Below are 24,558 nucleotides of genomic sequence, written 5' to 3'. Positions count from 1 at the left end.
CTGGATTTGAGGAAAAGGGTTTTTTTTTCACTCTCAATCAAGTTAAGTGTGTATTAATATGGGTTAGGAAGATGTGGATCTGACAGCGACTGATAGACCAGCCACAACTCTGGAATAAAAAAAAAGGCAATTTAATCTTCAAGCTGATCTATGTGATTTATTTCAGAACAATATGTTTTAAAAACTGGAGTGTAAAACTGGACTTGGTGGAGTAAGGGTGGGGAGCTGTTTTCTAGCTGCTAGCAGACTTCTAATTTATTTGGAATAACTCCTGAATTTGAAATGAGCATGTCTTGGACAAAAGCCTAGCTGGTAATAGAGAATTAGGGAACGAAATTAGATTGACTGGCAATTATGCAGCATCACTAAATTGTATGCTAATGGAGACAGGAGCTTTTCCAGTTTAAAAAAAAATGCTTTTGTTATTTTAATATTGTAGCATTGCATTAAATCTTTTATATATGTATATATATATATATATATATATATATATATATATATATATATATATATATATATATATATAACCCAATTGGGACTCCCGGCAGAGGTCTGCATATTAAAATCACTCGATAACTCACCTGATGTTTGTTTTGCATTAGAATGACAATATGATTTTGGTAATGAAGAGATAACTAATGAAGAGATAACTTTTTGATGAGTCTGCTTGACTGGGGATGATTTGATTTTGGTAATGAAGAGATAACTAGGATAACAGTGCGGACGAGCATAAGAAAAAAAATGTTCAATAGAGCCAGGTGCACATAAATAGTCATCTCTCTATCTCTAGATTGAAAAAAAAAATGTAAAATGAAATAAAATACTGCTTTAATGACACTATAATTAATCACAACACCCATTGAAAAACAGCTGCAGTAAACAGATCAAAACAGCAGCAGATGACTAACTACACAGAAACTGCTGCACTGAGACTGCAGTTTTTCCAATGCATTCCATGCATATCTGTGATTCACCACTATGTTTTCACCACAGCATAGTGCGGTAAGTTATAAACCAGTAAGTCCATTCCTTAATTCCTTTATAGTCCTTCATTTCCCAGTTGCATTTGCATTCACATAAATATTGAACTAACGGCCAGCTAGCTGATCGAGGTCTTATATACCTCACGATCGATGCTTTGGCGTAGCATTTAAGGTTCAGCTCCTTGTCACAATGCACCCTGCATTATCAGTGTGTTAATGCTGTATACATTACAAACCCAGTCCATTGTCACCTTTTTTTAACAAAAGATGTGCATTCGCTGTACAATTAATGGGTAAAGCCAGGATTTTTAGTCTACTTACTGAGATGAAACACACTAAAAGCCATTACCAAAATCGCTTGCCTGTCGCGCAACTGTAAAAAGCATTTATTACAAAAGCGAGAGCGTTTTTCTGTAATGGCAGTTTCCAGGGGGACAGAGGACAACAGCAAGAGGCTCTTAACTCCATTGAGATACTATACATTATAAGACACAGGAATGTCTTGTCAAGTGCTAGATTATGCTAATTCCCCAAAGAAAAGAAAAACGGTTTGTTTGCAGGAATCAATATAGTATCAGACGCTACTTTTCACTTTTAAAATGACATCTGAACTTTGACCGATCTCCTTTGTATTGAAGAACCTTTCTTTCATAGGCCTATAGGTGGCACTATACCATAGATGTTTTCACTCAAGCTGGCGAAGACATTCAGTATGTACGTGCAGCAGAGATCAGGTTTTGCAAAGCGATCTGGGTGATGCACTGTAGTTTTAGATCTGCAATATATGAAACAACTTTTGCCGTAAATTAAAAAAATGAGACTACTGTGGTACAGTAACGACAACACAGATTAATGTTTGATCACATGAATAAATGCGGATATAGCGCTGCAGATGTGTCGTATTATTTGTATATTCTGTTTTTTAGTATCTTATGTTACGCGCCGTACTGTAAGTAGGCTATACAGAATTAGGGTGTATGCGTATTTGAATGGTGTGTTATGTTTAACAAGGAAATGGATCCTTGCTGTTTTAAACACATATCATGGAACCAAAAAAAAAAAACTCGAAAATGCAAACAATCGTCACGTGACTGAAATGATGTTTGGTCTATGTAAATAGACCGAATACAGAACATAATAATAATAATAATAATAATAATAATAATAATAATAATAATAATAATAATAATAATAATAATAATTAACGCGTGTGTGGTCTAATAATGGGCTGGTGCTCGAGCGTTTTCCAGATGCAGGCTGGGATGTGTGAATTGGTCTGCCATTTGATGTTCGGTGCCAGAACGGATTAGTTTCTGGAATCAATTATTTCTGTAAAAGCCACTAATTGTGAATCAAGTCATGCGCAATTAAGCGTTTGACAGCTAAAGAGTTAAACGAACGCGCGTCGCAAATAAAGCGTATTTATTTGTGCAATTAAAAGCACTAGCCGGTAGTGTTTGTTTATTAGTGAAAATTAGTCAACTCTGTAACTGCATACCCAGTTGTAGGCAGCGGCTGTAGATCTAGGATAGGTCAATTTGCAATGCTGCAGATGAGAAAAATTAAAGTTGTCACCTGTCAAAAGAGCTGATGTCTGTCCAATAAACAGTGCCCATATCAAGCAGTTAATTCAAGATGGGACACTTTAGTGCGACCAGAGGTGCAGGTCCTGTTTATTGGTACCCTAAATACAGCTTCCATCTACTGAATGACATTCCTCTCTAGGGTATGCTGGTTCTATGTATTGCACTGATCATGACAAACCGCTCAAAAGCCTGCTTCTGTCTGACCTATACTGTGGGGCAGTGGAACTCACTTGTCGCTCTAGGTCCATTCCATTCCAAGAACTCATTCCAATCAGGTCCTGTTTACTAGACTCAATTAAACACCTGGTCTAAGCAAGGCTTTCAGCTGCTCTGTTAATTAAAGACATATTAAAGCCAGAACAATGTCTGGAACTGGTTGAAACCGCCACAGTACAGTAGCACTCCAGTACAATAATGTGGACCATTAACAAACACTATTCTTCATTGTTCCTTCTAATTGCACCTGGTCCACGCTTCACGTCGTACAGATATCCCATCACTAATTCATGAAAAACTGAAATACCAATTTTGAAGTTTCTCCCATTTTTTCTGATTGCTCAATTGCTTTTGATTGTACTTTTAGACGCACAAACAAATCAAAGTGTCCCCTAAATAAGCATTGCAGAGTGCAGCTTTTTGATGAGCCGTGGTGGTACCGATCACATTTTAAAGCATGCATTTTTCTCCCTATGTTCCAGTATAGTCGTGTGCGAAGAATGCAGTTGTAGAAAGGAAGAACTCAAATAAAACGGCACGGAAGATGAAAGAGAGAGCATGAAGGTGGTTTGATTTCATGTTATAGTCTGCTTTAGATAAGAGTGTAAAGATTACTATACTGGGGAAGAGTCCGGTTACTATGTACTGGGGAAGAAGAGTCCGGTGCCTCCACGATGACTGCTGTGAAACATAAAGTAGCCTGAGCCGTAAGGTGGTTGTGCATTGACAAGCCGTGTCAGGAATCTGTCGGCAAAAGGGTTAATCCGCGGCTTTGTGCAAGCATGTCATAAAAGATAACTCGACTCGCAGATAGGAGCAACAGTGGAGTGAACTACAGGCTTTGCTGCAACTATAAAGGTTTATGGAACAGGAACATTTTATATATTATTATTATTATTATTATTTATTTCTTAGCAGACGCCCTTATCCAGGGCGACTTACAATTGTTACAAGATATCACATTATACATTATTTCACATTATACAGACATCACATTATTTTTACATACAATTACCCATTTATACAGTTGGGTTTTTACTGGAGCAATCTAGGTAAAGTACCTTGCTCAAGGGTACAACAGCAGTGTCCCTCACTGGGGATTGAACCCACAACCCTCCGGTCAAGAGTCCAAAGCCCTAACCACTACTCCACACTGCTGCCCATATATATATATATATATATATAATTTACTGCAGTATACCCGTACAGTGTGAGCAGAACTCCATATATTTAACTCTGAGGGTGCGAACGGTAGCCATTAAGTGCTGTGACTGAATGCGCTATGTATTGCATTGTTCCGTACAAAAGACGCAAGGAAACCAATTTAAATGAGAGATGAATGGGTAAATTAAACAGGTATGGTATAAATGGGGGGGGGCACCTGTGTGCGATACAGGATTACAGGGATAATACCTGCGTTGAACAAGATTTAGGAGAAATATGCGGTGAGGTTTTTTGCAAAGGTAACGCGTTGCCGCTAGCATGAAAGCCAAGCAGTCTCTGTCGCTGACACGGTTAAACCCGCTGACTGCATGCAAATGAATCGTATGCTAATGTATGGGGGGTTGGGTTTAATCGGTCCGCGGTAGGGACTGTACTGCCAGCGGTTTGGTTACCAGTGTGTTAGTCTTGCTGGTTAGAAAGGACTTGTGTGTGGGTGTATTTTAGTGTGTTTGAGCCTGACAGACAGATAGAGAAGCTGTATTATAAACCTGGAACGAGAAACCGCTGATGACAGACCGAAATAAATACAAGGGGAATGTTAAAATGATGGAATGTTAAATATCTAACCCGGCTACGGCAAAGTATTAATTAAAACAAGGGGGGAAAGAACAAGAAACACGCAAGTATAGCACCCCTATGATCAATTGCTGGAAGCGAATGAATGAACCGGCACATCTAACGAATTGCATTGGACTGGAGATTCTGCGGGAGTACAGAACGGACACTTGAACTGGCAACAGCAACGCCAGGTTTAGATTTGGAATTCTATACAATTCAATGTGGATGTAATTAGAAAATATATTTAGCGCAAACAAACAAACACACAACCACATTTTGACATCAAACACAACCCCCTCTTGGTACTTAGGTAAGTACGTGTACACAGCAGGATACATGCATAACTGTTTTGGTTTAAGATGCAATTTGTTTGGTGTTAGGTTAATGCAGGTCGGTGTGTTCCATTAAATATTACTCGAACCGGTAGCGCTTCACTGTGCAATGTGATAGTACTGTACTGGTATGAAGTTATTTATTTAAGAACTTTCGCCCGTGTATGTTTGTTTGTCTGTTCTATAGCGTTTTATTTGAACTGTACAGTATATTACTTTGGGATGTTAGTTTAGATTTTCTGCTATTATTATTATTATTATTATTATTATTATTATTATTATTATTATTATTATTATTCTCTCTGAACTGGAAATTGCAAACCGCACTGATACGTACACATTATATGGCCGGGTATTGTGTTTGTGGTAATACGAGCGTGTTATCATTTGCTTTATTTTTATTTTTTAAGTAGACATGTTTTTATTCTGTGACTGGCAGTCATCCAAGTGGAAATTGTATCAACAATTTATAAGGGGGTCCTGGCGAAGAGCTCGTTCTCAGAACGCATTGTGATGTGATTTTAGAACCGCGTGTCTATGTACATTGCCCGTTTGTATTCTATTTAATGAACGGGCTGTGTACTGTACTTAAGATCGGGATGCAGTATCCGCTTGCATGTGTACAGACCTGATTTGTGGTGGTTCAGGTTTAACAGGTCGGTAGTTTTCACTAGTAGCAGGCACTGAATCGGTGCTCTTTCTAACCCTTCAACAGATATGTTCTTGAACCGAAATTGTGAGGTATAGTGCGTCTAATGATTTCAATATAGATTAGGAAGGCTCATGCCAGTATATTCCTGGGATGGAAATAAGACTCCCATTGCATAGCAGTTCGATTCATTCCTCGTTTTACTATAAGTTTACACACTTGAGCTTGTGACCAATACACTGGAATGGGTGAAACTGCTGTGTATTTCCAACCCTGTATTCCCATGATGGAAGTGTAAACTCTGTAGAAAAGTTTTAGTTTAAAATGTTGTCCAGATTGATAATGATATTAATTCTCCCAAGCTGCAGCAGAGCATGTTGCCGGTAGAAGTAGTAGTGTAGAGGCTAGAGAGTTTTCAACCTTTGAGAAATGTAAACCAACTGGTAAGACAACAAGTTCTGTTGTCTAAAACTGGAAGGCTAGTTAGTGACACCCAGGAAACATCCAGTTGAACATGGCTGTGTTACACTGTATCTTTGAAAGCATTAGGGCAGCAGTGTGGAGTAGTGGTTAGGGCTCTGGACTCCTGACCAGAGGGTTGTGGGTTCAATCCTAGGTGGGGGACACTGCTACTGTACTCTTGAGCAAGGTACTTTACCTAGATTGCCCCAGTAAAAAATCAACTGTATAAATGGGTAATTGTATGTAAAAAAAATAATGTGATATCTTGAAACAATTGTATGTCGCCCTGGAGAAGGGCATCTGCTAAGAAATAAATAATAATAATGAGGTGTCCAGGCCAGGCCTTTTCATATGATTTTTGAGCTGTGCCTCTGGGCATTGCTATAGGTCCAGCGCTATACAAGACCTGGTGTCTGAAAAGTTCAAACTGATGTATTGTCATCTGGTGGAGATAATTTAGTTTTCCAGCTCCTTGGTGCACAATGCAGGCTGCTCATCTGTCCATGACTCTGAACTAGCATATGCATCCACAAATCGTCATTTTCCCATGCAGAGAGAGAGAGAGAGAGCGGTTCGGCAGTTTACTCTCTGTCGCGAGCGCTGTGCATAATAAATGCTTTTTAAAGAGAAAATTGCCTGCCATTTGCATTAAAACAACTTCCATCTGTCGTGTGTGAAGGAGTGCATATTAAGTGTGCTGTTTATGCAATAAACTCCTGTCTTTTTCATCGTGACCCTACCTGCACTTCATTAACTTAGCCTGTTGTCACATATTTAAACAGTAGTTTGACCTGGGCACACTGACACACAAGAGTACATTATTCTAAAATAAACAGCAGCTTGATCTTGGACCACCAGTTTTGTTACGCCTACAGCTCCCCCAAGCATAGGTTTATTACAGATTGATAGAGAGGAGGGTAAGGATGAGGGAGGCTTTTCAACAAAGACGATCTCAGTTCATTGGCTTTACATGAGCCTGCTCCTGGTAATAATTTGGCAATTCAGTTTGGGGCAAAGAAACAAACAAATCACAATTAACATTACACTTTAATGAAATTATTACTATTATGTCTTGTTGCTTATCTTTTTTGATTTAAACAAAAAAAAAATACTTTTTACTTATCACATGTGTTCTTTTTTAAATTATTATTATTTATTATTATTATTATTATTATTATTATTATTATTATTATTATTATTATTATTATTATTAATAATCAAATTTGAATTTAGTTATTTGTATTACCCAGTAAATCCCCGTATGCTGAGTTCATCCAGAAAGGTACAATATAAATGTTCTGAATGATTAACGCCAGGAAAATGTCTTGTTTGTACTTTTTCTTTAAGAATTTTTTTTTTTGTTGAGGTCATTGAGCATGATGCATTTTTCATAGTTTTACTGTTGACATACAGTATCTGACACGTGAAAATTAAGTGGGACATTTACTGGGCTTTTACCCTTATGTAAACCAACACGCTGAATGCCTTTAGCGTTGCTTGGGAGGTCTCTGTATGCTTTGTTTAAATCTGTTTGCCCTGGTATTTCTTTAACACTTCGAACAAAATGTAGTGCTTGACAGTTCAGATACTGCGAGCACATACTGTATATTATAGTTCATATACTGGGTGGATGGTTAATCAATGAGGTTAATGATATCGGGCTGGTGGAAATCACTCTGATCAACCCTATGAGCTTCAAACTATCCTCTGCTAAAACATCTAAGCCACATGCTTCAAACAGTGAGCAATTAAAAAAATAAAAGCGTTCAAAGAAATGGGGGCTCAGGGTTTTTTCTTTCCCTTACATGGAGATACTGATTACAGTCTTATCCTGTTAACCAGACTATGCTGCTTTTATTCAAATGACCACCCTGGATTTCAAGGCTTTATCTTAAAGCGCTGTGATGGTAATCTATTGATTTGTTTATGTCAGTTCATTACAGTAACCGTTTCCAGAGGCTGTTTAAAGCTATTGTGTTCAGGGGCTTGGGACATGTTCATTTATTCTCAAACCTGGAGGGAGGGAGGGAGGGAGAGGTTGGGTGAGGAAAACCTCTTCTTCCCAGTTTGTTCATCTGCATGACACAGAACCCATTAAGTGTGACCAAGGTACCACTGAAGTGCCTTAGTCACACTCAATATAAATATATGTCATTGATTTTATTTATGTAATGTATGTGTTAAATTTTTTTTTTTTTTAGTAACACTTTTTTGGTGCTTCTAAAGTATAGTCTGAAACACTTAAAATAAACATTAACATTTGTAAAGAAATATGCATAATGTAGATGAAAAAATGAATCAGGAACTATGACAAAGTAAATAACAATGAGGTCAGTTCATTTGACATGTGGGTATTCCTCTGGATTCTGTATGTACATAGATGGAAATAAGACTCCCATTGCATAGCAGTTTGATCCATTCCTGGTTTTACTTTGCGTTTAATAAGACTTGCCTGAGCTTGTTACCTATACACTGTAGCTAATCAAGCTCGTAGTAAAACCTGGTATGGGTGGGACTGCTATGCAATAGGAGTCTTATTTTCATCCCTGATGTAGTAAGGAACAGCTGTTGAGGAATCTTGGTGTCCTTAACACTATATGGAGTTATCAAAAGTGCTGCCTGATGATTTAGATTAGACTTATTTAGAGCTTGCCAGGATTTTTTTTATTAACAAGGGAAGAATGGAGCAAGCACTCTCATTTCTTGTTCAGTCTCTGTTCTAACATACGACTAGCATTGGCATCCCATAGAAAGCTAAAGCAGTCCGGTGTCTGTATACAGACAGCGTGGTTCCTTGTTCTAGCGTTGGGCTTTCCCATGCTGTTCTGCCCGCACTGATGGCTTGTGCGGTATCATTTTAATACCATGCCTGAGTACATCTCATAACTCAGTGTCAGAGCCGAAATGCCTATCTGTTAGTCTCCGCCGCGTGTTGGTCTGTCTATGAGCCATGTGCTGTATATGGTGTTAGACAGGTTCGACTGATGCGCCGCAAGTCGGGGAAGATTTGATTAACCCGTGATAGTGCTGGCTAAGTAAGGAAGAAGATAACATGTAAAATTCCCGAGTGGAACAAGGCACATGTTTTGTGCATGCATCTGCCTATAGAATGGTAGGCAGAATTGAACTGTCTGTTCATACAGTTTGCTTACAGTAATAGCATTACTGTCAAAGTCAAGGCCCGAGGATGTTTACCTGCTCTAGCAGTGTTGAGAGCAGAGTGTCCTGATTTCCTCTCATCAACACTCTTAATGAAGGGCTCTGATTCGTGCGGTTCGCTTTTCAAGGATTCTAAGAATGGTGGGTGGCTGGGGATTGTGTCACGCGCTGATACAGCAGAGGGCAGTTCTTATGACAGAGCGAGTTGTTTTAACGATAGGACAAGGCTTGTCAACTAAAAGCACAGCCTGGGAAAGGAGAAGGTCCTCGCTGTCTGAGACTGTGTAAACACACAGGGGTACGTGTAATAAGCTCTGCATTTTTTAAACTGCCATCAGCTCTTTATTAAAATGCAGTTGATATTATCAAAAAAGTATTAACCATCAATGGTGTATTGCATAACTTGTAATGTATTGTTTAAAGAGACTTGGCTTAGTTTTGTATTTCTAATGTGTCCATTATTTTGAAGTTTATTAAATGCACTTAAACCATTTATTCTTTATTAATAGCTTTCTGATTCTCCACTGCATTATAAAACTGGCACTGCATGGATTTCAGCCCTCATTGCAGATTATGAAGGATAGTTTTACAGGCAAAAGTTGTCTGGAGGCTCCACTCAGTCTGCTTAAAGAGAGAAGAGGGGAGGGGGTTGTAAGCATGCAGTTTATGCCAACTGTAGATTAACAGACCTAGGAACAGATTTCCTTAATGTTCATGTTTGCCAACACAAGTGGGTTCTTCTATGAATACCAGAGAGCCCCAGGAATAAGAAAGGAAATTCGAGCTGAATTAATGAATGAAAATGGTTCTGTTTCTTTTTAGAAAACCTTTTTCAACCTGGCTTTTTTTTCTCTGTACTCCCAAAATTGTCATTGCTTACAAGGACTAAATCTGTTGGATATCTGCACATGGGAGGCGGCCAGCATTTAATCAGCTTACTATTGGTGTCTGACAACTTTTCAGTTCTTCTTTCTTACATTATAACTTTGTGTCTGTATTTGTTTGTATTAACTTCCTTAAATTCAGTATCAGTCTTTAATTTGGATTTGAGAGACTGCATTCAACCAGTTTTTGTTTGAGGGGGCCCATCCTTGATGTAAAAGTCAATTAGCATATGAACCATTAATAATCAATTAGCATGGTGTCACAGAGGAAGTGCGTTTTGTTCAGGGGTAGTAGCAATAAACGAACAGACAAAAGGGAGAGTCGGTGCTGGCGACATCACAAAGGGAGCAGGGCAGCTGCACAGAACAGATGAGAGCAAGAGGGGCAGCAGACGTGGCAGGGCCACGGGTGGCACCACAGACTCGGTTGCCTGCACCACACTTCAGCGCCACATGGCTCTGACACCCCACCCCTCCACCCCCTGTGCCAGCATTCATCCTCAGCACTGCCTCCTGGTCTAGCTGGACACCTGCCCTGCCCCTGTTCCCATGGTGACCACCGCAACAATGAAGTAAAGGTTTGTGTGCAAACACCAGATATACAGCAGCCACGCTGATAACCAGCGCTTTGTTGTGTTTAATATTGCAGCAGTTGGTGTATAACCATAGAAAAAGCATTGTAAAAATACCATGGTAAACTTTTATTAGGGATAAACTAAAAATGTTATTGCATTCATGTTTTCCACCGGGACCTGGCTGGGATATTTTGGGGAGACTGTGTTTTTTGTGGATTGCAACCAGACAGAGAATGAATAAAAAATGAGTAATAAATTGTTGTTCCCGGAATGGTGTGTCAGGTGTGTATTTGTTTTGGGCCTGTGTGCTTTCCAGAATTAGCTTCCTTGCAGACAGGGCACATTTTTTTGTGTGACATAATAGCACCCAAGGGTAGTGCTGCAGAACTGTGAGAGATAACCATGTCTCATTTCCAAGTGCGTTGTTGTCTTTGGGAGGGGCTGCTGGTACTTCTACAATTCGGGCTCTCAGGTGATGAAGACAGGTCTCCTAAGCAACGCATTATTCAAAAGCTGTTTAATTAATAATGTCAAAGTCTGTAGGGGCTGCCAGTGGAGACGGTGGGCTTGACTGGGTTCTGTTACTTTACTTGTGGAAGCAGAGAAGGATGCAGTGGGGTGGAGTCATGGTGACCCTTTCTTGACCTCATCAAACCACTTGGCATTGAACAAGATCCGGAGTCAGAGCAAACCCTCTTAGACATCACTGCTGTAGTAAAGCACTCTGCCCCCGCAAGGGTAGGTCTGACAGGCAGGCAGGCAGGCAGGCAAACCAAAAATAGCAGCAGCGTTGAAGAGAACAAAGTCATGGTTTGATGGGTTGTTCAATGTCACGCTGTCGGATGGGGTAAAGATTTAAAACCTTCTCTTTTTAAAAGTCCACCTTTCTATCTGTATAGCTCTGTACTTTTTTCTGCTTGTGTTTACTATCAGTGTCAGTTTGGCATGTTTTCTGGACCTTGTTGTGGCACTTTTTAGTACATTAAAGGGCTCTGTTATCAAAGTAGGTACCCACCCCTTGAGTACGACCAGTCAATGTAAATAAAACACTCAGAGAAGCTCTTCATTTGTAATACAAAAAAGAAAAACAAGGATATGGGTCAAATAAGACCTTTTGAAGTGCAAGTACAAATTCTCCCGGATTGCAGTATCTCAGCCTTTCATCAGCATTGTGACAGGCTGGTATTTTGAAGCTGAAGTAAGTAAATGAGGCTGGCTGTGAAGCATTTGACTAAACAGGGCAGTGTATCAACATGTTAAAGAATCATTCACCGCATTTTGCTCAGTGTCTGTTTGCAATAAAGGCAGTTACAGCCACATGGCAGCGTCAGCCTGGGTCCAATGTTTTCCATGCATGTTAATGGGACCTCCCACACCAATTGCGATCGTAGAGCTGGTTGTACCGACAGGCAGCAAGGGATCTGTGACTGTCTACACAGGCTGCACTAGTAGGAATGTGCATGCATGAATACCTAGGGATACAAAGCAATCGAATGGTGGATATGTCAGTAATCACACTTCATAGTCAATTTAACCATTCCAGGTTGCATAATGATCTAGATAAACCTGAGCCTGCCATTTATACATTGTGTAAACCTGGCTGGAACTCTGTAGGGAAGCAGCTTACAAAAGCTGTAGTTACACACCCATTGCACACCTGATAAACTACAGAACAGCATCGTATAGAAGGGAACACCAGTGCTGTGTACCAGTTCATCCTGTGTGGTTTCTGAGTGAGAGCCTTGTTTATTTAGAAGGGTGGATGAGAAACAGAACAGCAAAACAGGGTGGGTGGAGAAGGAATGAAAGAGAGTGAAAGAGGGACTGGGAGAGGGCTTGTGTTTTAATAACAGAGCCTGGATTTATTTGCTCATATCCACCTGTCAGTGTGTGCATAGTGCTGTACGAAGGTACCGTACAATGTGTTCCCTGCTGCCTTTGTGTGCTAATTGAAATGGTACTCTGACAAGCTTGTGTGTGCGCATCATGAACAGGTGTGAAGCACACACCTGCTTTCCTCTCACAATAGATGCCCCTCAGTTCTGAGAATGAGCCGCCCATGCTGATTTCTGTAGTCTTATATATATATTTATATATTTATTTTATTTATTTATTCATTGCATTTATATAGCGCTTTTTATACAAAAGTATCACAAATCACTGTAGATAGCAGAAAAAAAGAACAAACCACAATACATTTGTATAGCATGTCACACATACAACTGCCACGATCAGACCATTTACACATAAAACAAAAGCAGCAATTTTAAAGTTGCATGAAAACCCACTAAGATATATATATATATTTTTTATAAAAGTGTGTTTTTAGTCTTGAAATCTGTAACGGTCCCAGATTCCCTGACAAAGGAAGGCAGAGCGTTTCATAATTTCGGTGCTCTACAAGAAAAAGCCCTACCTCCCGTGTTGCTTTTGTTGACCCTAGGAATAACCAGCAGCCCCGCATCCTGTGATCTCAGAGTGCGGTTTGGAAGATACGGGGTCAGTAACTCCTGCAAATAACTAGGTGCTAATCCATTCAGGGCCTTGTAAGTTAACAGCAAAATCAATTCTGTACTGCACAGGGAGTCAGTGTAAAGAGGTCAAAACAGGGGTAATATGTTCACTTTTCCTGGTTTTAGTCAGAATTCTAGCGGCGGTATTCTGAACAAGCTGCAAGCGAGATACCACACGTTTTGGGACACCAGAGAAAAGTGCATTCCAATAATCAATTCTAGATGATACAGAGGCTTGCATACGGAAATAATTGGTCTGAGTTTGGCTACATTTCTCAAATGGTAAAAAGATACTTTTGTAACTTCCCTAATATGCTACTAGCAGATTGTCACTACTGTATTACACTTTGCCTGAGTCATTTTAGCACCCTCCCCCTATGTCTCCCAAGCAGAATAAAAAGCCGGCCCACATGCGTTGAACTGGGAGCTGGAATACATGCTCAGACTTGGTTTGGGGATGTTTTTGTTGTTGAGAAACCATGAGCCCTCGCCAAACATGTTTACTGTGCCTGCAATCCATCCACCTGACTTAAAAACAATCCCTGTTCAAAGACGCCGGCCAGCCCTGATGAATGCACAAAACACAAGAAAGAATCTAATTTAATGGTTCCGGTGACTTTTGCCCTGAGGGAAACCTCATAAATACAATAGTGTACTTTGTCCTGGTAAATATTTCTCATGCTGCAATACAGTACAAAGAGCGGCCGTGACTTCACGGGCCAGCTGTGTGCAATGCTAAACCCTGCGTCCCTCGTCGCGACCGGGAAGGAAGGTGTCCACCACAGAGACTGGAAATAAAGGGGTTTATTTCCTCAACATCAGCACTGCATCCATGAAACGGATGCCTTTTCATTTCCGCAATATTGCATTGTTTTAGTTGTGTAGATGACGACAGACGAATGTGTTTCAAGGGACACTGCAAAATTAAGCTGTACGTGTTTTTTCTTTTTTTACCAAAGTATGGTCTGTACTGAAAGCATTCCCTCAGTTGAGATGTCCTTGCCTTTTGATACTTGGGCGATGACATCATAATAAAGGAGGAGCTCCCTGTAATATAAACCAGTAAATCAATGCTGACAGCAATCTCTGAGTCTGCCAGTGGGATCAAACCTTGGGCCACAGTTGTTCTTTGATTCTTTTTGATAATTTGTATTTTTTATTGTTTTAATAGATGCTTATTATAATCTTTAAGTTCACTCATACACAGGGCCTCTAGGTTTGTCTTTGATCAGGCCTAACTGTAACAGAGAGTTAGCTGTGTGCAGATCCACTCCTGCTTTTCATCTTCACAGCATATACTGCCGACAATATCTTTAATATAGAATAGGCAAAGACATTTTGGAGGAAAGTTTCACAACTCTGTAAAATGTGTCATTAATTTAATTCTTATTAAAATGAGTAGCACCATCGATTCAGCAAGAGCATTACCCTGGCCATTTGATAATACCGCAGCAGAGTGAACTGTTTTGCATCATCATGCCTTGTAGTAAGTTCTGCTGTAGTTTACAAACCTCCACAGCTCAGTCGAAGTGCATTCTGCGGACATCCCCTAAATTAAAACAGTCATACTGCTGCAGCATGCTAATGCTCAGTCGATCTCTTTGTGGGAATGACGAGAGATCAGTGATGTTTCAATGCTTCCAGGAAACCTCATTTCCATCCTGTACTTTGTCCTGTAAATATTTCTCACACGCCAGGCAGGAAACCATGACTTGGCAAGATAGTGCTTCGGCAGGCTGGCTTTCCCAGAACAAACTTTGACCTCTCTCTGAATTCTTGAGTCAGGTGTGCCAAGCCCAGACTTCCCATCATGCACCACATCGACAGTTGGATTGGCTAACTCTGAACTTCCTTATTCCCACTGCATATTTAGATCTATCCATAGCAGCAAACTTTACTCTTGCTGATATTTATCGACTGTTAGATTTCTTTTAAATGGCCATCAGTGAGTATTGTATATCAAAACTCTGTATCAGTTTTCTTTTTATAATTTATAACCTAGATACAGGGATTACAAGAAGCCCTGTTCAATGCACTTCAGAAGGAAGACAATTATTATAAGTTCATGTGACAAAGCGAGCATTATTTGTTGTGAGGTTTCTGCTAGGCATGCTGTTCATTAACTCTGACTGGCTATTCAGTATGTGCCCATCAGGACTGTTTGTCAAGTCAGCTTTCCTGCCCCCTTGTACAAAGTGAAGAGTGAAGTAGGGTAGATCCCAGCTACCCTGGGGCAGCATCTCAGCTGAACTACTGAACTACCTGTTGTACCAACATCCTGGAGGGGTTTGTTTCCATTGGCCTTCCAGTTTTTCATGTTGTGTATACAGCTCCCTTGCCCTGGGCTTATTTAAAAACTGCTACAGAAACTAAAACGGCAAATTACAGTTTAAGATTGCTGGGACCGACGCCTTTTGTCAAGAACAAACAGGACACTGACTGACGTGGCGGCTGTGTTGTTGTTTCAGAAGAAAAAAAAAAAAACCCACAAATGTAGTTTTATCTTCCCAGTTAACATAAATAAACATGCTGTCCAGACAAAAAACAGGATACCCTAGTGAAACTCTACAATGTTAAACACAGCTCTTATTATACATAGCAGAAACCATTTGATATGCAATTACCCTTTCATTGACATTCAGTTACATGTAATAGTCAATAACTGTGCAGTGTGGAAATGTAACCATAACAGATGTATTCCAGAACATTGTTTTAAACAGCTGTATTTTTACTTCCTCAGTGTTTTGGAGAAGGAATCTACCAATATAAATAATCATACGCAACTGACAAGTACATACAGCACATGGACAATTGGCAGTGGCAGTCTAATGGTGGCTACCCACCTCTATTGCGTATTTATTGCCTGTTTACTAGCAAGTAAGTGAGCTTCAAGAAATGAGTAATTGCATGACAATAAAAAGCTTATTTATACCACACAAAATAAAATGTTACTGCATTAAATGGTGGCTGCAAATGCCAGACCATTAACTTAGCAGCAACTGTAATAGACAGACACATGACATGTCTGATCTGAATCTGATCTGAATATAATACAGCACATATCCCCATCAGGATTTGTTTTCTGCTCCCATAGCCAGATATTGGATAAAGGAACAAGCAGCAGACTTGATTCGGTTGTGTTTTATCACCGCTGATGCAATTATTTTGGTCATTGCGGGCTTCTCCCTTTCCTGAAAGTGAGTCTCGCATTTCCAGCACAGTCTTTGGGAAGCAGACCTTCTGTGTGGTGTAAGTGGGTTGAGTCTTGTTTAAATGGTGATTTAATGGGCTTTTAATGCGACTGTGAGCTAGTAAATAGCACCAGTAAGTATGTTAGAGGTAGTAATAGACATAAGAGCCCTATAATGACCATAGAGTGCATTCAAACTGATTTTTTTCTGTATCTCAGTGTGATTTGGTGCTTGAAGTGAAGGCATAGCTACATGAAAAGGGCACTGACCCCATTTTAAGAACAGGTTTTAGTTTCTTTATAAAGCGTTCCATTATTTGAAAGTAAACCCCTTGTTTAACTTTAAAATCTCTACGTGGTAATGCCTTTTTTCTTTTTTTTTTTTTTTTTTTTAATTCATCAGAGTCTGAGATTATTTGTTGTAAAGCGTATCTGTACCGTGCATTTTAAAAATAGATGCAATAAAAAAAGAACACAGTTTCAGCTAATTCCTCTATCTTTTTTCCTACTGGTTATTATTCTTCTCATTTTGTATGGTTTCTCTCTTATGTGATATAAGAAAAAAGGCCACCCTGATTTTAAGTTTGAAATGGATTGCTTTGTGTTGTGTTGTACATCTTGGAATGCATAGCCCCTTTTCCACCAAGTGACCCTTAATGAAAGAAACAGAGGCTGGGGGATTTCTGATTGGAGCCAGGACATTTATGGGATGTCACTGGATAACTACCTGCCCCATGCATCATATTTATATAGCACTGAAACAAGCCACTAGAGACTGTGTGTGTGTGTGTGTGTTGGGGGGCAATTGGTGGCAAGTGAAATAAATAGCTGTACATGTTTGGGTGCCTTTTCAAAAAGCTCATGTTGATAAATGATAGCCCTTTGAAGTGGTTCCTCCTGGGGGTCTTCAGGGAGTTTTAGTTGTCCCCACAGAGCATGACTCATTGGAAGAATGCTGACTGGGAGTCGTGGAGATTCTTTCAAACCCTCTCCTTTCCTGGTTGCTGTTACTAACTTGATAAACACAGTGGTTCAGCCAGCCCCACATGGCAGGGCTATTGACTGGTGTTAAATCACAGCAAGCCAGGTGGCTGTAAGGGTTAATCTAGAATCTAGTGCGTTTTATGCCGCCTTCTCCCTCCCTCCCCTGCACAAACACATGCTTAATTTAGAAATGAAATGTGGCTTACTTTGGCAGGCTTGGGGAAAGTTCATTTGTAAAGCAAATAAAGAATGCATCCCACAAAGAGACTGTGAGTCCTGACTATTAATAGACCACAGTCCAGTACTGCATCAACAGCATTGGAAAACACATCAGAAACTGCTTTCCTATGTTTAATTATTCATTTTAACTTGATTTTTTTCTTTCTTTTTATCTTGTAGCTTTCTGGTGCCATCTCTTTCAAACACCAGGTCCTTCTAAACTAGGGGTGTCCAATCCCAGTCCTGGAGGGTCATTCAATTTAGAACAGATTTGTAACAAAGACCAGGATTGGAAGGGCCAACTCTGGCCACCCCATTGCTAAACTACTGTATGTTCTGTGCAGTAGAAAAAGCTAGAAACACATATATTGCAGTTAATACAGTATTGCAGTATTTCCTGAAGATGGTCTGTCAGCCTAGAAGCCCTTTGCAGACTGCCTGTGTCTCCTTGTCTCAGTTTAACTGCTGTACCAGATCTCCTTAGGCATTGCTGACGCAGCACCCTGTCACCTTTTTGGTTTTGTTTACAGAAAACGTTACACTGTAGATGGAAAGCTTGCTGATTTAATTGCAATGGCTTCTAATTGATTTTTACACGAAGTGCGAGCTGTTGCTGGCCCAGCATGTGAGTGGGAAATAGTTTCTCAGTGATGGCTGCTGTTCAGGATAAAGGCTGAGTGTCGCGCAAACAGGGAAATGCAAAGTGCCATTGCTCTCTCTGGCCATGTGCAGTCATGCATACCTCCCATACACGCTACTTACTTGTACCACTGGAATGCCGTGTGTATGAAAGTGGGTTCAGGCACTAGAGTAAAGTGGTTAGAGTGCTGGGCTGCAGTGTGGAAGGTAATGGGTAGCTCAGTGGTTAGAGTGCTGGGCTGCAGTGTGGAAGGTAGTGGGTAGCTCAGTGGTTAGAGTGCTGGGCTGCAGTGTGGAAGGTAGTGGGTAGCTCAGTGGTTAGAGTGCTGGGCTGCAGTGTGGAAGGTAGTGGGTAGCTCAGTGGTTAGAGTGCTGGGCTGCAGTGTGGAAGGTAGTAGGTAGCTCAGTGGTTAAAGTGCTGGGCTGCAGTGTATAAAGAAAATAAGGTGCTTCGTGGTCAGAATGCAAGAATGTAGTATGAACGGAGTTCAAGAAGCTTAGTTGCTGGATTGCAGGAGTGTCGTCTGCAGGGTCGTCGGTAGCTACGTGCTGAGATCGCAGGTGGTAGGTACTGTACTGTTGGGGCTGTGAGGAACTTGGAGAGCCGCACAGCGAGGGCAAAATAAGCAAAGGGGTTTAAGCGGATTGGTGGTAATGATAGGCCTGCAGCACATGATTATGTAAAGTACTAGATTCTGTAGTTTGCTTTGGCAGAACTGTGTAACATTTGGCTTTGTCTGTTGAAAAAAAAAAAACACCCTGCTTGTCATGCTAATCCAAATAATGATCTCTCTGTTTGTGTGCCAGTCAGGGAGCGAGGGGCATGCTGAGTTTCAATGGGCCTGCACCCCCCCCCCCCCCCCCCCAAAGACAGGCCATTCTTCGGATGGATTAAAATCAAGTCCCTAGGCAGTATAGATGCCAATAAGCTAAACATGCAATGTATACAGTGATACACAGATCATGATATGTACGATATTAATACGTGTATTCTTATGTATATACTCTCTCTCGATATATATAGGTCCTTAATAGGAGCCCTAAATGAGTTGTCTTCATGTTTTTCTTCTTCAGTGAAAGGTGGTTACACAGACATCATGCACTTAGGACCCAAGTTTTATCAACTGGAATGCTGGTCCAGATTATTTGCTGCAGAAGAGCGGGGCGGGGAGGGGGGTGCAGTGTTCAGTGTATCCTGTTTCAAGTAAGTGGGGCAGCAGTGTGGAGTAGTGGTTAGGGCTCTAGACTCTTGACCGGAGGGTTGTGGGTTCAATCCCCAGTGGGGGACACTGCTGCTGTACCCTTGAGCAAGGTACTTTACCTAGATTGCTCCAGTAAAAACCTAACTGTATACATGGGTAATTGTATGTAAAAATGTGATATCTTGTAACAATTGTAAGTCGCCCTGGATAAGGGCATCTGCTAAGAAATAAATAAATAAATAATAAAATAAATAAATAAATAAAGTTTCAGCATCCAGAAAAAACGTGTAATGCTGCGTGATGTGTTCTGCAGCTTCAACTGAAAAGAAATACAAATGGATAAAAATGATAAAATGAAACCCATTTGCTGACTGCCTTAATAACTTGTTCTATATATACATTGTACAAAAATAATGTAGTCGGGCCTCCAGCTATTTGTTATGCAGCTTCAATGCAGATCTAAGAATTACACTTAATAACATTAGAGCTTGTATGGGCTTTTTAGCTTGTTTTTTTCACTCTTACTCATAATTCAGATTTATGAAATAACACTAATGGCAATCTGTTCACTGCATGACAGACAGCCGAAATGAGAAAAGACGAACCCCCTGCCTAGGCAAGCTTGTCATGGAATTGACTGGCTAAATGAGTCTTTCTGCCGCTGAGACGATCAAGACAAAAAAACACACACCACAGACATTAGAATAACAATAATGTCCTGATCTCTCCAGGGACCGCATCGGCCAGCGAAGCAAAATAGTAATTCAGCTCTCTGCTTAATATTTATTTAAAACCAGATCAATCTTTCAAGTAGGCAACATGTTTTTTTTTTATTTTTAGGGTTTCTTTTGGTCTTTGGTGAGTGTACAGAATAAAGGGACAATCGGATGATCACAACATTAATCAACACTGAGTGTTTGTTTGTAGCTTGACTTTATATATTTATTTTGATGTGTGGGTTTTTAAAAAAAAATGCAGAATAAAACATAAGTGGTGTGTAAAAAAATAAAAATAAATAAATAATAATAATAATACATTGTAATTACAGCAGGCCGACTAAATCAGACTGAACTGGTTTGTCCAGGATATATGATTACTGGGTCCAGATCACCGTGTGTGTGACATGGAAGCAAGGTGGGGTAGTGGTTGGGGTCAAGGACTGGAAACCAGAATAAATAAGGATTTGAATGTTGAATCCAGTCCCAAATGTTGGCCATCATCATCAGCAGTAGTGGGACTTAGTGGAGGCAAGTGTAGCTACTGGTGTCACTTTTTTGCATACAGATAACCGCTTGTGTAATTGAGTTCATCAGATGGTGGAGGTGTAATTGTGATGATCTTGATGTAGGTCAGAAGCTCAGGTCCATGTTAAACATGGTACTAAATACGGTACTAAAGCCTGGGAGGGCTCACAGGATCTCCATCCCTGCTGTTGATGCATTACCCCACTTCCTGAGTTCATATGTAGAGCAGAGTGTAATTTGTGAACGAGTTCATCATGCTGATCTGATGGCAGCTCATGTGTCAAGTAGAATTATTCCAACCGAGGATCAGCGCAGATAAAGAGCCTGGCTTTGCCAGCCCTGTTGATAACGACTGTCTGGGTCCCACTCAAGGCTTAATGTGTGTTTCCTATAAATCTGGGGAAAGCATGTTGGTGTCACATGCGTTGACATGGCGGAAGAAGCCTCTGATCCTAGCTGTCAGTCATTTCCTTCCATTTACTAGGGTTGCACTCCAAGCATTCTGATTGGGAGGCGGCAGAATTGTGGAATAATAGTAACATTGTTCATCAGTACCTTGGAAGGTTTTGTTTGTTTGTATTATTATTATTATTATTATTATTATTATTATTATTATTATTATTATTATTATTATTATTATTATTATTATTAAAACTTCTTACCATCTCACACTATTCTGACTCAGCCCCCAAGGTGTCTATTTCCATATAGCATTCTGTAGAGATTGAGTTTGTTATTGTTTATTATTTAGATTACGCATGGCAAATTGGGAACTGTCATAAAATTGGCGTGTAACTACAAAAATGTAATTTGCATGAGGAAACGCGGCCTCTTGGGGTTCATCGGACGCCAGTGTCATTAAGTGGTATGTGTGGCTTCAGGAGATCTCATTCAGCACAGTATAAGAGCAAGCCCTTAAACATGAAGTAGGCTTTTGGGAACTGAAGTTGGCTGCTTCTACAATTCTCATAGAATATTGATTTGGAAATGCAAACAGGATATTAGAAATCGAGCAGGAAAGAACCACTGTCACTGCTGCCAGTGCTTGGAGTAAAAAGGTTCGATTTTCCTGAAAAAACTAACAAATTAATGTTCTACAACAAAAGCAGCTTGAGAGTCCATCCTGTACCTAGAAAGGTTGGGTCTAAAATAGCAGATTGAACTTTAAAACATGAACGAGTGCACTTTCAGTATATTCACGCAGAGACAAAACATTATAAATATCCCTGAGATGTTGAGAGCCTTTCATTATCTCTCTCTGTCTCTCTTGAGAAGGTCAGTCGAAGGAACAAAGACTAATTGACAAACCTCTTGTGCACTGATCCTTTTCTAATACAAAAAAGTCACCTCTCTGTGGAAGAAAATTTGTTATATATATATTTTTTTTTTAAAATCACCAGTTACACATAGCAAAGTGCTGTTAAACTCAAGTTCTCCTACTGGAGTCACTGGAGCTGGAAATATATTTAAATCCTCCTTGCAGATAAAATACAGGTCCATAAATCTTATAGAAATCTAGCCAAGTCCATTGGTTATCATCAACCTCCACATGCCCTGGTCAGATTGCTGTTGCGTTGGGAATGATGCCTTCCAGCTTTATCTTGCAGAGGGACGATTCCTCCCAGCGCACCAGTGAGTTGTGACTGCTGTCTGAAGGTTGTTAAATAATATGCTGCCGCCAGTATTGGAATCCATCAGTTAGGTTTTATTTGGCAGCATTGTCCACAGAGCTTAATAAGACTGATGTGTGACGAATTTTTGCAATGGCATTGACAGTAAAAAACAAAAAGGGATTACTCTGGGCAGAAAATGTTAAAGGAAATTTAAATTGAATCATTGCATTTTATTACAAATGTATTGTAAACTACAGGTTGCGTCGCTGTAAACTGTATACTACGTGTAAATTAAATGAGCATTTGTGAAATAAATGTTTGAAGTCAGCTTCTTATATTCAGAAATGTTTGTCCACAAATATGATGCAGAACAGTGATGTGAGCAAGTTTGTTACCTAGCATATTTCAGACAACTCAATCCTGCTTTATATTGGGTAATGAAAAGGGAACATGGTAAGGAACTCAAGAAAGTAGTATTAGATTTAATAAGTGTGGTCTACAGAGCCTTTGAGGGTCTTAAATCTCTAAATGGGGCAGTCCATTACAGATCAGCTGAGACCTCTACCATGCTGTGCTGCACCAATGGCAAACCTAAAATCCATTGCCGTATCCTTTATATTTTCTTTTGAGTTTATACATCTGTACAGTACGCTTCACATGCACAGCTCTCATTCCTCTCTACCTTCCGGTACCAATCTGCAGTGTCACCAGCTCTGCTCAGGGGGATCAGCTACTAAAATCCAGGGGCTGGTGCCAGCCACCATGCCTCTGCCAAGCTCCAGAGAGCAATGTGTACCCGGGGCATTCGGGCATAGACTCTTGCATTTCTTTCAGGGCTTGGTTAACCAGGAAAGCAACACAGGGCAAAGTGGCTTTGGGGGCCAACTAGGGGCTGTTTTTATTATCAAAGGATTGACTGGGGTCTTTGACTTCACTGTCCACTGCATCAGAGAGGCTGGAATCTGAAAATGTAAAGAGACCTCTCCCTTCAGTTGACAATTTCATCAAACATCTTTTGCACTTCATTTTTATGTTCAAGTTTTTAATCTTTATGCTGGTTGTACTGGAGACAACACAAGGCTGTTTGAGTGCTCTGTTTAATCAGTTAAAGAAAATGAAACCCTCTATTTACTGCATGTTCTTCCAATTGAGACCTGGTAACATAGAACCCCAGAGAGGACGGAGACATTTAAATAAAATCCTCTTTGAGGTAAAGTGTCTGGATAAAAGATCACCAGTCACGTAGCATGCTCTGCCTTTCTTGTGCTATTCCTCTGTTCCAGCACCAATCTGAATTTTATGAGGCACTCTACGTGACCTAAGTCCTTTCTGGCTCTGGCTGACTGTACAATAGAAAATACAAATATTAAACTGCAGGAGCCAAACAGTGCTGCCAGACCTGGACGCTGTATCTGTGCTCAGGTCAGCAAGGGACATTCTCATTAGGGAAATAGTAGAACAAAATGTGATTTACAAACTAAGGTAGGCTAGAAGGGCTGTATTGACAGAGCATTTACCCTGTGTTTCTACTGAAAAATAAATACATGCTGTCAATTGCAAATCTTCTAATAAAACTTGACGTGCACCTTGGTTGTTACATATTAGTTACAGTTTGTTCCTTTTAACAAAACATGGTGCAAACTTAGCATGGGGGTAAATGCTTTATGAATTTGACCTTGAGTCACCTGGCAGATTTGGTATAGTGTTTCTTGCCTTGTTTGGCCTTTCTTTACTAATTTTGGTTTTGTTTAATACATTGTCCCATTTCACTATCCATGCTGGTGCTCAGTCCCTGTGTTTCTGAACTGATGATGTTTTTTTTCTAGAGTGGCTAGTTTGCTAAGCATAATTAGGTTCTTAAATTGGCTTTGCATAAAATATGCTAATAACATTATAAATGAAGAATCGCTTTTGCTTTAGTTGCATTTTCACAAAGGGTTTAGACCCACATCCCTAATGACAAACTGATTAATTTTAGAATGATTGCGCTACTGGAAATTATTCATTCCTTCCGGCTCCTATCATTTAGCAAAAAAAGGAAAATCACATTTTCGCAGACTAATTAACAGATTGGGAGCATATATTTTAACACCCCTATACAGAGGCTGAAAAACAGAGAAGTACCAGTTTTCCCATTTGCTCTCGCTGTGTTCTAGTTATAAGAGCCAGACCTCTGAACAAAGGCTGGGATAATTAACTAGGAGCACTCACTCCCTTAGACATGGTGCATTTTCCCTTTTTTTTCCTTCTTGATTTATGACACATGGAGAAAGATCTATGCATCTCTGCAAAGTGGAATTAAATAATTTGTCTGATGTATCCATGT

At 40.1% G+C, this 24,558-nt stretch overlaps 1 protein-coding gene across 2 annotated transcripts in view; it reads left to right on the top strand.

Annotated features, from left to right (window-relative positions):
• Window positions 1-4,012: 4,012 nt before the first annotated feature.
• LOC117428804 (plexin-A2) overlaps window positions 4,013-24,558 on the top strand; it is a 144,590-nt gene continuing 124,044 nt past the window's right edge. Inside the window, exon 1 of one of the 2 annotated variants that reach the window (XM_059004315.1) lies at window positions 4,013-4,141. The gene's annotated coding sequence lies outside the window, so the exon portion shown is untranslated. Of the gene's footprint in view, window positions 4,142-4,175; window positions 4,878-24,558 lie in introns of those variants that run through there. The other variant, XM_034047745.3, reaches the window with a different exon arrangement.

Source organism: Acipenser ruthenus, chromosome 29 (genome assembly GCF_902713425.1).
Source record: "Acipenser ruthenus chromosome 29, fAciRut3.2 maternal haplotype, whole genome shotgun sequence".
NCBI lineage: Eukaryota > Metazoa > Chordata > Actinopteri > Acipenseriformes > Acipenseridae > Acipenser > Acipenser ruthenus.
This window is presented reverse-complemented; position numbering and strand designations above follow the sequence as displayed.